This window comes from Solanum pennellii, chromosome 1, assembly GCF_001406875.1.
Source record: "Solanum pennellii chromosome 1, SPENNV200".
In the NCBI taxonomy this organism is placed as follows: domain Eukaryota; kingdom Viridiplantae; phylum Streptophyta; class Magnoliopsida; order Solanales; family Solanaceae; genus Solanum; species Solanum pennellii.
This window is the reverse complement of record NC_028637.1, coordinates 23,614,924-23,629,108: the sequence shown is the minus strand read 5'-3', so window position 1 is coordinate 23,629,108 and position 14,185 is coordinate 23,614,924.

Genomic DNA, 14,185 nt, shown 5'->3' with positions numbered 1-14,185 from the left:
TATATATATATATATATATGTATATATATATATATATATGTATATATATATATATATATATTATTTGTTTAATTAAATTCTTATGGGTTCCACCGCACAAGTTCTCCACGAACTTTTTTTTCCCTTTAATTGAAGTGTATTATTATGGATGTTTTCTGTATTTTTGTTTTGTTTGTCAATTATTTTATTAATATTGATAGATTGTTCCACTTTCAAGGTGTATTAAATATTTTTTACTTGAATGTCTTTGCAAACTACTTCTGTAGGTACCAATAGTTTACATGCACAAAGCAAGTAACTTTGTAATACAATCAAAAGTAACTAAAAAACAGTCAGTATGATAGAATAGAGAAGGTTTTTGACAAATCTATTTTCCAGTTCTAAATATATCTAAAACACAAGAGTCAATTTCTGAATAATGGATTAGTGTTTCATGCTATACTAAGCGTTGAAGTAAACACTCATTATAATCCATTGAGTACTATTATAATAGGTAATACTTTTTTTAGAAGAGTATTTTGTCAATTTGCAGCTCAGTGTTTTATAATAATGTAGGATTCTTTTGTTAGCTTATTTATTTTAGTCGTTTATACTTTTGTTGCTATACATAAATACGATTATCAATCAATTAGAAAAATAATATTTTCATATATGAGATAGGTGATAATACGTGATTTTTATATATTCTTTCAATTAATATATTCAAATCAATAAGATTAGTTATCTTATTGATGACAAGATATCAGAACCTTTATCATGTTATGTCTTTCCTAGATAGTATTTGAGCTATTTAAAACTATTTATTTCTTACAAGTCATAATATAAATTACATTCAATATCAGTATCATCTTAGAGGATCTTTGATATTCTATATATTCAACTTATTTAGCCTAAAATAATATTATTTATAATTATTTTTTGTTAATCTGACTAATTATATTTAACACATCGATTACAATATAAGTTGATCAATATATTTAATTGAATAAAGTAAAGTGTAGTAATATCACATTAAAACATCATAATTGAATTTGAACGAGAAATAAACACATCCTAATGATGATAAATGTGTGTGCATATCCTTCTCATGTTCTTCATTGACATAAAAAAAGCATGGATATATCTAATTAAACAATTGATACCGTTCCAACCACCAAAAACAAATTCTCAAATTGCCGAAAGATATTACTAATAACTTAAGTTGGTTAGTATTCTACTAACAAATTACCAACATATTTCTAATAGAATAGTACGTTAAAACCTAACAACGAAATTTTAACAGATTACCAACATAAATCTTACTAACTAAGTGTTTTAGTTAGTAAATACGGCGGGAAAAATGGCGCCTAATTTAGCAACCTTTATCAATGGTTTACCACTAGAAATATTACTGACACACACCTTTTGTTGGTAATATCACCAACAAAGTATATATCGGTTGATAAATATGACAAAAAATTGTTTTTATTAATTATTAACATATTACTAATGAATTACTAACCAAACGTTTACTAACGATAAGATTGTGTTGCTAAATCTACCAAACAAATATAAATGTGTTGGTAAATTAGTAACGAAATGTAATTTGTTGGTAAACTTGCACGCCAATATCAAATTAGTTGGAAATTTTGCCAACGAATAAAGATTATAGTTAGTAAATTACTAACATCATTCAAATAGTTGGTAATATACCAACCGATCACTTATCCATTGGCAAAATTTACCAATCTATTAATTATTAGTTCGTAATATACATATGAATGTTTAGTTGGATAGTAACTATTACAAACTCTGATAAAATTTATTGGTAAGTTATTAATTACTAACTTATATTTTAATACTTGATAAATTACCAATTAGAGTTAAATTTTTTGTTAAATCAACGTCTACTGTTGAGGCTTTCATATTTAATTTGTGTCGTTAGGCGTTTTAACTTTTAAATCTTAACAAAACTTGACTTTGTTCAATATTTTTGGTAAACGTGCTCAGATTAGAACTCTGTCAATGTCATTAGCTTTAAAAGGTCATTTTTTTCTAACGGGAAGGTTGGTTCATGTTTTGAGGCTTTCATTTTTGTTTGTGCCGTTAGGTGTTTCAAATTTTATGTTTAGGCCAAAATTTGACTTTGGTCAATATTTTTGCGAATATGCTCAGATGAGAATTTCGTTAGCATAATTTACTCCAAAGGCAATTTTTTATTTAGTAGGATGGTTGGTTTGAGTTCTGAGACTTTCATATTTACTGTGTGCCGTTAGGTATTATAACATATAAATTTTGGCAAAAATTTAACTTTGGTGAATATATTTGATAATGTACCCATATAAGAACAGTAAGATGCGAAAAGTCATTTTTGATGTAATAAGATAGAGGTTTCAGTTTTTGAGGCTTCCGTTTTTAGTTTATGTCATTAGACATTTTAGCTTTTAAGTTTTTGTCAAAATTTTACTTTGGTCAATATTTTTGGTAATCATGCTCGAATGGATATTTTGTTACCGCAGTTAGACATATAAGTTCAGTTTTGATCTCATAGGATGATTTGTTTGGGATTTGAGACTTATTTTCAGTTTGTGTTGTTAAGCGTTTTAACTTTTATGTTTTGGCTAAAATTTGAATTAGGTCAATATTTTTTGAGAAACATAGTCAAAATTTTTGGAAGGTTATTTTTCGCTTTATAGTCAAAATTTTGAGGTTTTCATATTCAGTTTGTACCGTTAGGTGATTTAACTTTTAACTTTTGGCAAAATTTTGATTTTGCTTAGTATTTTTTGTAAACGTGCTCTGATAAAAATTCTGTTAGTTCGATTAGCTTCGAAAGGTCATTTCTATATCTAACAAGATGGTTGTTTAAGGTTTTGAGACTTCCATTTTTTAATTTGTGTTGTTAGGCGTTTTAACTTTTGGCCAAAATTTAGACTTGGTCAATATTTTTGGTAAACATGCTCAAATTAAATTTTTTGATATAATGATATGTGTCATATTGATATTAATTTAACTTGTTATGATAGATTTCGCATTGTTTCATTCAAATATGATTTATAAAATTGTTTAATATTTTTGTATTTATATTCGTGTTCTTTGATTTTTAAATGCAATAAATTAATAAATATTATACTATTGAATAATCATCCAGTTAGTAATAATTTTAACATATTGTCAATTAATTACTAAGCTAACATTGAAATTGAATGGTATATTACAAATAAACTAACCTATCAATTAGTAAATTTATTAGAAAAATAAATAATCATACTAAAGTATTCAAAATTTATTACAAACAAAGGTTTTTGGTGTAGTTGTAAGTACTCGTGCATCTTTAACCAAGAGGTCTTGGGTTCGATTTCCGTTGGGTACATAATCATCTTTGTAAGGGAGTGCTTTACCACCCAATGTGCGACTTTCCGTTGTGAATTCCAATTCGGGATGAAAAACCAAAAAAAAAAATTAAAAAAAGTATTGACAATTTAATTGCAAATTAGCAACACAAATTTTTTGCAACTAAAATTATCAACCAATTATCAATGTACGAATTGAAAAATGTAGAAAAAAATTTACTATCTCCTTTTCAATTCGTTAGTAAAGGTACTAACGATATATTAACCAAAAATTAGTTGGTAAATTTATCAACGGAAATTTCAGGGTCATATTTTAGAATTTTGTAACAACATCTTTTGGTGTTTACCAACTGATCTGATTTTTGGTTGGTAAGTTTACCGACAAATTAAAATTAGTAGGTAATATTTAGCGACGAACTTTTTAGCAACGGATTAATATAAGTTGGCATTTTGTTGGTAACTCAATTTGCCAACCGATTTGATCAATTTACCAACGAATTTTTTTGTTGGTAATTGAGATTCCTTTTATAGTGAACGGCAATATCAATTCTATCAAAAGGAAAAGAAAAGTTAATGTGATAATAATATATGTTCATTCACAAGATTTGCTTTATTTTAATATCTTCAAACAAGTTGATGCCTTAGATATTATTATTCTCTGTAAGTGTTTACTCTGTCTTCATCTTACTGTTATAGTCGATGAGGCAAGTCATTTTAATACACTACAAATAAATAATTAGCGGTGAAGTTCATTATTATTATTATTTTTAAGATACTCTGCATCTATGTTAATTAATATACGACATCATTAAGTAAAATTAGCGATGAATTTTTTATTTTTAAATAACAAGAATCAATCGTCAATAATTAAACTAAATAGTTATTTTGTTATAATTCAGTTATATTAAATAAATTAAGTTAATATACATGAAATTAAGTTATCATATATTTTTTAATGGATATGACATAGATATCTTTTATGATTTAATTGTTATGGTGGTTAAAGTTAGTTATTTTAACAAAAACACTACAAAAATTAACTATAAAATTATTCGTTAATTAAATTTTCCAAGCATACCTAAAATAATTTTTGCTAGTCTGTCGCTAAATGCAATAAGTTATTTTTTTTTTGTTTGAAACGAGAAGTAATACAATCATAATCGTCCTTATTCTGTATAGTGATATTATATAGAGTTGTTTTGTCACAATAATAATGTTAAAATATATAACATTCACTAGATATGCAGAGAATTGATTATTCCCGTGATGTAGAATATATTTAATTATAATTGAGAACTTCTCAAAATAATTGTACGGTTATAAATGATGAACACATTAAACTCTTTGCAAAGAAGACTTTTTAAAATGGAACATACATGTATCTGAAAAAGTCACTTGATCAAAATACTCCTACATACTTGTGCCAATTTGGATTAATAAAGAAAATAAAAAGAGAAAAAGTGAGAAAAGTAATAGATCCAAAAGGAGATCACGTGAATATGTTAATAATATTGGTAATGAAGGTATTGCAGGAACAAAGAACAAGTTGGAGTGTAGATTATGGCTTTTAATAATGTGGAATAAAGTAATAATATTTATGAGTCTGAAAGAAAAACAAACTACTTGAGGAGGAAGGTATGCAGTAAAGGCAAAAAAAGTGATTGACACAAAGAGAATGACAGAGGACTGCTATTTCTGAGACTGAAGCAAAAGGACTGCATATAATGGGCGTGGATCTTCGTTCACAATTCAAGGAAGCTACAGAGCAACTTGGTGATGGACATAAGTTTACCTTCTTAATTAATTTTCTGTACAATTAGTTTCTATATATGTACTGAAATGAATAGTGAGATTAATACTTATAGCTAACATACATTAAAATTGATTAGAGTAAATGTATAGTGATTACATGTATCTTAGAATGTTCCACGACCCGAGCCTATATCCTGGACGTGGTCGGCGCTCAAGCTCCATTGTTGGTCTCAAGTAAATCCTCATCCTACGTGACTACAAGAGGAAGACTAACTTAAGCATACAATGCTTAAAAACTGAATTAAAATTCGTGAAACTTAAATACAAAATTTAACTCAAAAGAAAACTCTAAATAATAAAATATACTCAACTACCCCAAAATAGGCAACTAAAGTCTTTAAAACATTCAATAAAATAAATTAACAGACTTCTGAAACTCTAATGTCTCTCTACGAAGGCTCTAAATAGAAAATATGGAAGTCGGAACAAGACCCTCAACTTCCTAAGGAATTATAAGTAAATGAAATCTTCTGGAGGAAAAGAGGCTCATCATGGCTAACTCAAACTCCATATGGTATCCACGAAGCTCCTTTTGATGATCCTGAATACCTGAATCTGCATCATGAAAGGATGCAGAACAAATGGCCTAGTACATAGAATGTAGAGCATGTAAGGGGAATTCTAAAACATATCATAAGATTGAACATCATTAAAAGGAAACATACTTACCTATTCTCAACTCACTCAACTTCACTAAACTCAAAGGAAGTATGGTTCAACTAAACTCAAGGAATACTCAAGGGTACTCAATCATACTTAACTCAGAAGTACTCAAGGGTAATATACTGATCTTAGGATACTCAACTCTAAGGTACTCTACTCATGATACTTCAGGATAAAGCAATAGTAAAAGATTCAATACATACAGAGAGTTTTGAAATTTTAGATGGCAAATCAATGTATCGAAAAATACAATAATCCTCAATATGTATATTAACATACAATATAACTTTGTGGTAGTTTCTCTTACCTGCAATCACCATTATGATCCCTTGTGATGATATAGCGTCTTGGCCATTCTGCCAAAATTTTCCTATACTTTGCCATAATGTATAATGCCTCAACTAAGTGGATCCACTACTCTATGCTAAAAAGTACTAAGGAGTCCTCTACAAAGTATGATTCTTTTTACAAATGATAATTTGAAACTCCATGTGCTGATAATTCATTATACGCATATTTCTTAATGAATCTCATCACCCCCTTCATGGGAGACACCATAAGAATAACTTTATACCCAATTTGAAACTCCATGCATCTTACTCGCTGTGAATTATCAGAACTCTCCCCCATATCGCTTCTCAATACTACTCACAAAAAATACTAGCTCGTATGTTTAAAAGCATAAATTTTTCTATGGTTTAAGATAATTACTCAAAAATCTAATTCTTAAAAGTGATTGTACTCAAACTTCTCAAAACTCTTTCGGAAATATCAGTTTCCTCTCATCTTAAATGTTAAAACACTTATTCTTGAGAATACTTAGTTTCCACATATCTTTAAAAATAAAATGAACTTTACTCTTACTGTTTACACAACTCAAAAGCTTAAGTCTTACATCAAAGATAAAACGTTTGTCACAGACTTCATAAAATATAGTTCATGATGAAATATGAACATGAAGGACTCAATGTAAAGTTTTCTATGGTAAAAACATCAATCATTCTACTCAATTCAAGAATGCTCATTGCAGAGGGTTCATCCGGAATTATGAGCATGAACTACTCAACTCAAGGACTCCAAGATACTTCTCATCTCATGATTTTTCGACTTATAGGGTTCATGCGGAATTATAGGCATGAACGATTCAAGTAACATACTTCATGGGTAACATGCAATGGTCCATGATTAAGAATATAATCTCAAATGGTATTAGAAACTCAATACTCAATACTTAGAACTTGAAGATATTACTCCTCTCAATGATACTATCTATGGAGTTCATGAGGAATTTATGCGAATGAACGGCTCAACTCGAGGGTCTCCATAAAAGTATGGATCTAATGTAACGACTCTTTTTATTCTCATACTTACTTACTTAAATCTCAATTTTCAGAACTCAAAATCCACTAATTTCAAGGAAACACAAATATAGGAGTACAATGCTAGATTTCTCTTTAATTTATTGGGAAGTAGATGTAGGGCATGAGGTTAATTTAGTCCAACACTATGATCTTCTTACATACCTGGAAGAAAATTTTTCTTGTAGAAGAACTTGATTAGAAGCCTTAGGATTTGAGATAAAAGAGAATGATGGATTAAAAGATGAAAATTTTATTATTTTGAGTCTTTTATTAGTCAAGAAGTTCGTTTAGGGTTTACTTGGATGTAAAAAGAACATAAACAACCCTTTTAAAGTTTCACCGTCAGTTAAATCGTAACAACAATGTAAGTTACTAAAATAGTCATAACTTTCTATTCAGAAATTGGATTGACACAAAATTTGTGGCGTTTAAATTACATTCAAATGCCTTTAACTGTATAGGTTATGGCTCATGTAAATCCTTATATTCTAAGAGATATGGTCGTTTTAACTTTTCACAATAAGAATCTTATATCAAAACAAAACTTCGTTGGCGGAAGATCACTTCACAATATTTTATTCATCTGGGTGTGACAAAGTTGTATAGAGATCTGAAGCAAATTTGTTGGTGGTCGGGTATGAAGAAAGAAATCGCAAAGTTAATGGCGAAGTGTCAGAATTTCCAACAAGTGATGTATGAACATTAAAGGAATGTAGGTTTATAACTTCAATGAATGACAATTCTAGAATGGAAGTGAGAAAGAATATTCATGGATTTTGTGGTTGGTCTTCCCAAAACGTTAAGTAAGTTATATTCTATTTGGGTTTGGGTTTATAGATTGACTAAATAAACCCACTTTATTCTAGTTAGAATAGATTATAAGGAAGAACCATTGTCTAAGATTTATGTGAAAGAGATAGTGAGGCTTTATTGTTTGCCCCTTTCTATCATCTCATATCATGGTACCCTTTTCACTTCCAAGTTATGGAGAAATTTTCATGATGAATTAGGCACACAAATGCTTTTACTACAATCTTCAACCATAGACGGATGGACAATATGAGAGGACTATCCAAGTATTGTATGACATATTGAGGTCATGTGTGATTGATTTTGGAGGACATTGGGGTATGTACCTTTGTGTGAATTCACTTATAATAATAGTTATCAGTCCAACATTCATATGGCAACTTTTGAGGTGTTATATTGGAGGAGATGTAGATCACCCGTATGTTGGCTTGAGACTGGAGATGTTAAACCTTCTGAGTTTGAACTAGTGAAGGATTCTCAAGGCAAGGTAAGGAGTATTCAAGCTAAAATTTAAGCAGCCAGAGTAGAAAAGAAATATGCGGATAATGAAGTAAGATACATGGAGTTTCAAATTGGGTATAATGTTACTCTCATGGTGTCGCCCATGAAGGGGGTGATGAGATTCATTAAGAAGGGAAAGCTAAGTACTAGGTCCATTGGTCCTTTTAATGTTCTTGAATGTGTAGGGACAGTGACAATATAGATTGGCTCTACCCCTTAATATATCTGGTGTTCATTCGATATTTCATGTGTCTATGTTGAAGAGATATCATGGTGAGGACAATTACATCATTAAGTGGACTCGATCGTGCTAGATGAAGACCTCAAATATGATAAGGAATTGATTACTAATCTTCCTATGTGTGTAAGCTGAGAACCAAGGAGATTAAGTCCATGAAAGTTAAATGGAAGCATTGAGCAGTGAAAGAATCTACTTGGAAAACTGAGAGGGATATGTGAGATAAGTATCCCTAATTGTTCGTTTAATCAGGTGCTACTTCGTTCTTCTCTTAGACTATTTTTTCTATGTTTTATCACTTAGGAACGAGTGATGGGTAAACTGGTATCTATTTCAACGTATGGGTTCCGTCGTTATTGTAGACACATAAAATGTATTGGATCAAATTCATACAAAATTTGAACTAAATCCATCTTCATTGGGCTGAATAATTAATTTGGGCTTTACAAATAAATAAGTTCATCTTATTATATTCAAATCCAAGGTTCATTTCACCTTGAAGCCCAAACCCATGCCACGTGTCATAGTGACTAGGCATCCAAGACCAACAAGGTGACGCCACATGTCCAAATGAGGTGGTAGTCCCAGTCAAATGCAAGAACGTATCAAAATGCGCCAAGTGTTAAAATGACATCCTTTGGCCAATCACAAACAACCTTGTCCATTCCCTACAACTATAAATAGGGGATAGACATGACATTCATGGGGATCCAAATAACTCTTCAACAAGCATTCAACAAATTGGAGAAATCTACAACATCAACATCAATAGTTCTTCGAAGGAGTGATCAATGGAGTTCTTCCTGGAGATCAAGTTACAACGACGAAGCACTTTCCGACGTCCCGGAGATTGACAAGATCTCAAGGATGTCTACATCATCCAATAAGTCAGGAAATACGCTACTGAAGGACCTCGAATCGTGGATAAATTTAGGAGAGAGAATTAAGAGAACAACAGAATTGTACTCACAATCGATTCATTACTAAAAATCACATTCTTTTCTTTTATTTATTTTGCTTGCAGTTAATTTTCAGCGACTACGAAATTTGTTGCGTACAAATTTGTCATGCCCAGTGGGACCAATTCTTCTCTTCATCTCTTTCTCCTGCGAATCAGAAACTACAAAGGCTACTACTGCAATGACGTTCATAAAGAATTGTGACTTTTCTAACAAGGAGTCTACTGATGTCGTGTCTGCTAGTCTCATTCATGTTGGACCGATTACTCGACGTAACTTCAAAAACAGTGGGCTAGATGGATCTGAATACTTCACTTCTTTGGAGGCGATGAAAAGCAACAACTCTGATACGATGGTCGTAAGTGCAACACCTAGGGGCAATCTTGTGTCTGTATTCATCGGAAAATCTTCTCAAATTGGCTCCATCTTTGATGATTCCGAAGATTCAATGGATTCTCAAGGTTCAACGAATGTCAATGCTTTGATGGTTGAATCAACTGACATGGACGAGAAATTTGCGATGATGGAGCAAACTATTGAGGCCTTGAAGAAATCCGTTGATGAAAAAATCTTCATATTGCTCAACTGATGAACAAGTTGGAGGCCATTACACCTGGAGAGTCAAGTCATGTTCCCACTTATCCATCTGATTTTGATCAACGAAACAAGGACGTCGAGGAATCTCTATCAAAGTCCAAATTTTAAAAAAAGAAACAATCTGCTTCAGTTGCTGCACTATCTGTTCAACAGTTGCAAGACATGATAACGAACACTATCAAGGCTCAATATGGCGGAACACCATAAATTTTCTTGTATTACTCCAAGCCATATACTCGACAGATTTATTGTCTATCCATTCGACAAACTATCAGCCACCAAAGCTACACCAGTTTGATGGCAAGGGGAACCCAAGGCAACATATCGCCCACTTTATTGAAACTTGTAGCAATGCTGGAACACATGGTGACCTTTTGGTAAGACAGTTTGTTCGTTCGCTGAAAGGGAATGCATTCGACTGGTACATTGACCTAGAACACGAGTCCATTGAGAGTTGGGAGCAACTAGAGAAGGAATTTCTCAATCGTTTCTACAGTACTAGTCGGACCGTAAGCATAATAGAGATAACCAGCACTAAGCAAAGTAAAGATGAGCCTGTAGTGGATTACATCAATCGATGGTGATAATTGAGTTTGGACTGCAAAGATCATCTTTCTAAAATATCTGCTATAGAAATGTGCATTCAGGGTATGCATTGGCGACTTCTATACATACTACAAGGAATCAAGTGACGAATTTTTGAGGAACTTGCTAAACGAGCACATGACATGGAGTTGAGCATCGCAAGTCATGGAAAGGCATCTCCTTTTGCTGATCTGACGAAGAAAAAGAAGGAGTTCAAGAAAGGCATTACCACAATGATCCACACTAAGGAATCTATTGCGGTGAAAGCAACTTCTGTGAAGGTCACCACCAAGAGTAAACTAAAAGAGGAGGAAGCCCCAAGTCAATATCCAAGAGAGGAGAGGCGACGTCCAACCTTGAAGGAGCTAGAGGCAAAGATTTACCCATTTCCAGATGCAGATGTACCTATGATCCTTTTGGAATTGCTATCTAAAAGGTATTGATCTTCCTGAATCAAAGAGGCCCGAAGAGATCAATAAGGTTGGTGATCCTAGATATTGTAAGTTCCATCGCGTCCTTGGTCATCCGACAAGTAAATGCTTTATCTTGAAGGAGAAAATCATGATGTTGGTAAGTGAAGAAAAAATCATCATTAGCACCAAATCAAAAGAAGTTCTCAAGGTCGTCATCTATTCCATACACCACCTTCTTCCTATTATGAAGTTTAGCGCCTACGAAGTCGATGTTCCAAGGAAAAATCTTAAGGGTTCGCTAGAGATACACAACCACAATGAAAGTGCAGTTGATGGTTGGACTTTGGTTAATCGTAAGAAACGGATACATCAAGCAGTTCTTAGGATACGACTTCCTAAGACAAGAGCAACCAAGAGTGATGTGTCTCAACTACAACTATCAAAAAGTGTCCAACCTTGTACTAGAAGAAAGATCAATGGTTCTTTACCAAGGGAGGTTCGAAGGCCCATTACATTGGATGAATTTTTTCCTAAAAAATTCTTTTGTGGTAGTCAAATTGTGGCAACACATGTTATTTCCAGCACAGACGAAACAAAGGGAAGCGAAGGTGAGCATAATCCGACAATAACACAAGAACATCAAACTGATGGAAAAGTTGCCCCATGTTTTGCTACAATATCCTTCACAGATGATAACTTATTGTTAGGGTCTAAGATACATATTAGAACCTTATTTTTTGTAGGGTTCATTCGAGAATAACGCCTCAATCGCATACTAATCGATGGTGGTTCGGCAGTCAATATCATGCCAAAGGTTTTCTGAAAAAACATGGGATCTCTATTGATGAATTGTCCAAAGGTAACCTAACGATCCAAGATTTCAATCAAAGAGGAAAACGATCCATAGGAAAGATTCGTGTAGGATTTTCCATTGGCGAAGTAAAATCAAACATTTTGATTCATGTCATAGATGCAAAAACATCCTACAACTTGTTGCTCGGACATCCTTAGGTTCATGAAAATGGAGTGGTGCCATCTACTTTGCATCAATGTGTGAAGTATATGAAAGATGGTGAAGTCGTCAAAATAGACGCAGACATCAATCCTTTCACCGCGACAGAGTCATATTTTGTAGATGCAAAATTCTACTTAGTTTTTGGAAAAGAAAATATAGAGAAACATGTAGAAGCCGACCCAATTGATCTCGAAGATAGTAAAGTTCAATGGGCCTCTATCAAGATGTCTAAGAAGAGAACTGAAGAGGTTTCCATTAAGCTTTCACCACCTAAAGGAGACTTGAAGACTAATATGGACGACGAGAAACCAATTTTTCGCTACGAAAAAAGGGGCAACCACTACTAGAGGAATGCACTCAACAAGTCCACTAAGGAAGGAACTTATTCACATAACATTCCAAGATTTGAAGAAGAAAATGATTGTCCCAATTGCACAAGTCCCGTGTATCGCTTTGGATCCCTTCAAAGGCAATAGGCAAGTTGGTAACATAAGAGGGAACTTTGATCAAAAGGTCTTCATATTGTTTGAAAAATAAGGCTTTGATTTCTCAAATCCAGCGAAGTTAGGAGAAATCAAGGATGAAGTCACTGGTGAAAAGATACACGGGCTTACAAAGTCTCAAATTCTGTTGAGAAAGCAAGGATATCATGTCGCCACTCCTAAGTTTAGGTTAGGATTCAACTTGCCGGAGCCTCTTCGGATTTCGTCTAAGAAGGGTAAAGAAATAACTTCATCTCACTACACCTCTACAGAAAATATGGGAATCTAGGAAGGGAAAAATACCATGATGGACTTCGGTGTTTGAACGTATAGGAAGATTGACACCCCATGTTTTTGCATTTGAAAGGTTAGGCCGCAAGGATGAAAGAGAGTTCTCTAAACAAGTGGACGAATATGTCACCACCTCAAATACCTCTGTATTTCATCGCTTGGTAACCAAAAGAAAGTCATTATCCGAAAGGAGGTTGCGGGAGCATGAAAATCAAGATTCTTGTGATGTAATTGATGACAAGGAGATTCATAGTGTCTTCCCATCACGTATGAATAAAATTATGTATTGTCGATCACCACTAATGGTTCTTTGAAGGTAAAAAGAAGCACAATTGTTTTCACCAACCTATTCCATGGAGAAACCAAGAAGGAGGAAGATTAATCCATCAAGGTCTTCATGAGAAGTGACGTGGAAGATTCAAACTTGACACAATCATCCTATCACATAACGGTGGAAGAAAGTCCAGACGTTGATGATACAAATGATGATGTCCAAGAGGATCCCCATCAATTGGAGGATGGTGTACAATCAACCGTAGACGACCTCAAGGAACTAAGTCTAGGCACTCTAGAAGATCCACGTCCAATCTTCGTTAGTGCACTTGTTACACACCAGAAGAAGAGAGGAAATACTTAAAATTATTGGTTGAGTTCAAGGATGTTTTTGCTTGGTCCTACAAAGAAATGATGGGCCTTAGTCCCAGGAAAGCTATTCATTATTTGGGGATCAAAAAGGTAACACATCCTATAAAGTAGTCACAACGAATGTTTCGGTCGGAGTTGGTCACACAAATTGAAGGAGAGGTCAATAAGCTCATTGAAGCTGGATTTATTCGAGAAGTGAAATACCCTTTGTGGATCTCAAATATCATACCTGTTAAGAATAAGAATGGTCAAATACGTGTCTGCGTTGATTTTTGAGATTTGAAAAAGGCATGTCCAAAAGATGACTTCCCTCTGCCAATCATTGAGCTCATGGTTGATGCTAAAACTATGCATGAAGCTATGTAATTTATGGATGGGTCTTTTGGATACATTAAAATCAGAATGTCTCCAAAAGATGAACAATACACTACATTTCGAACTCCAAAAGGGATATATTGTTACAAAGTGATGACCTTTGGTC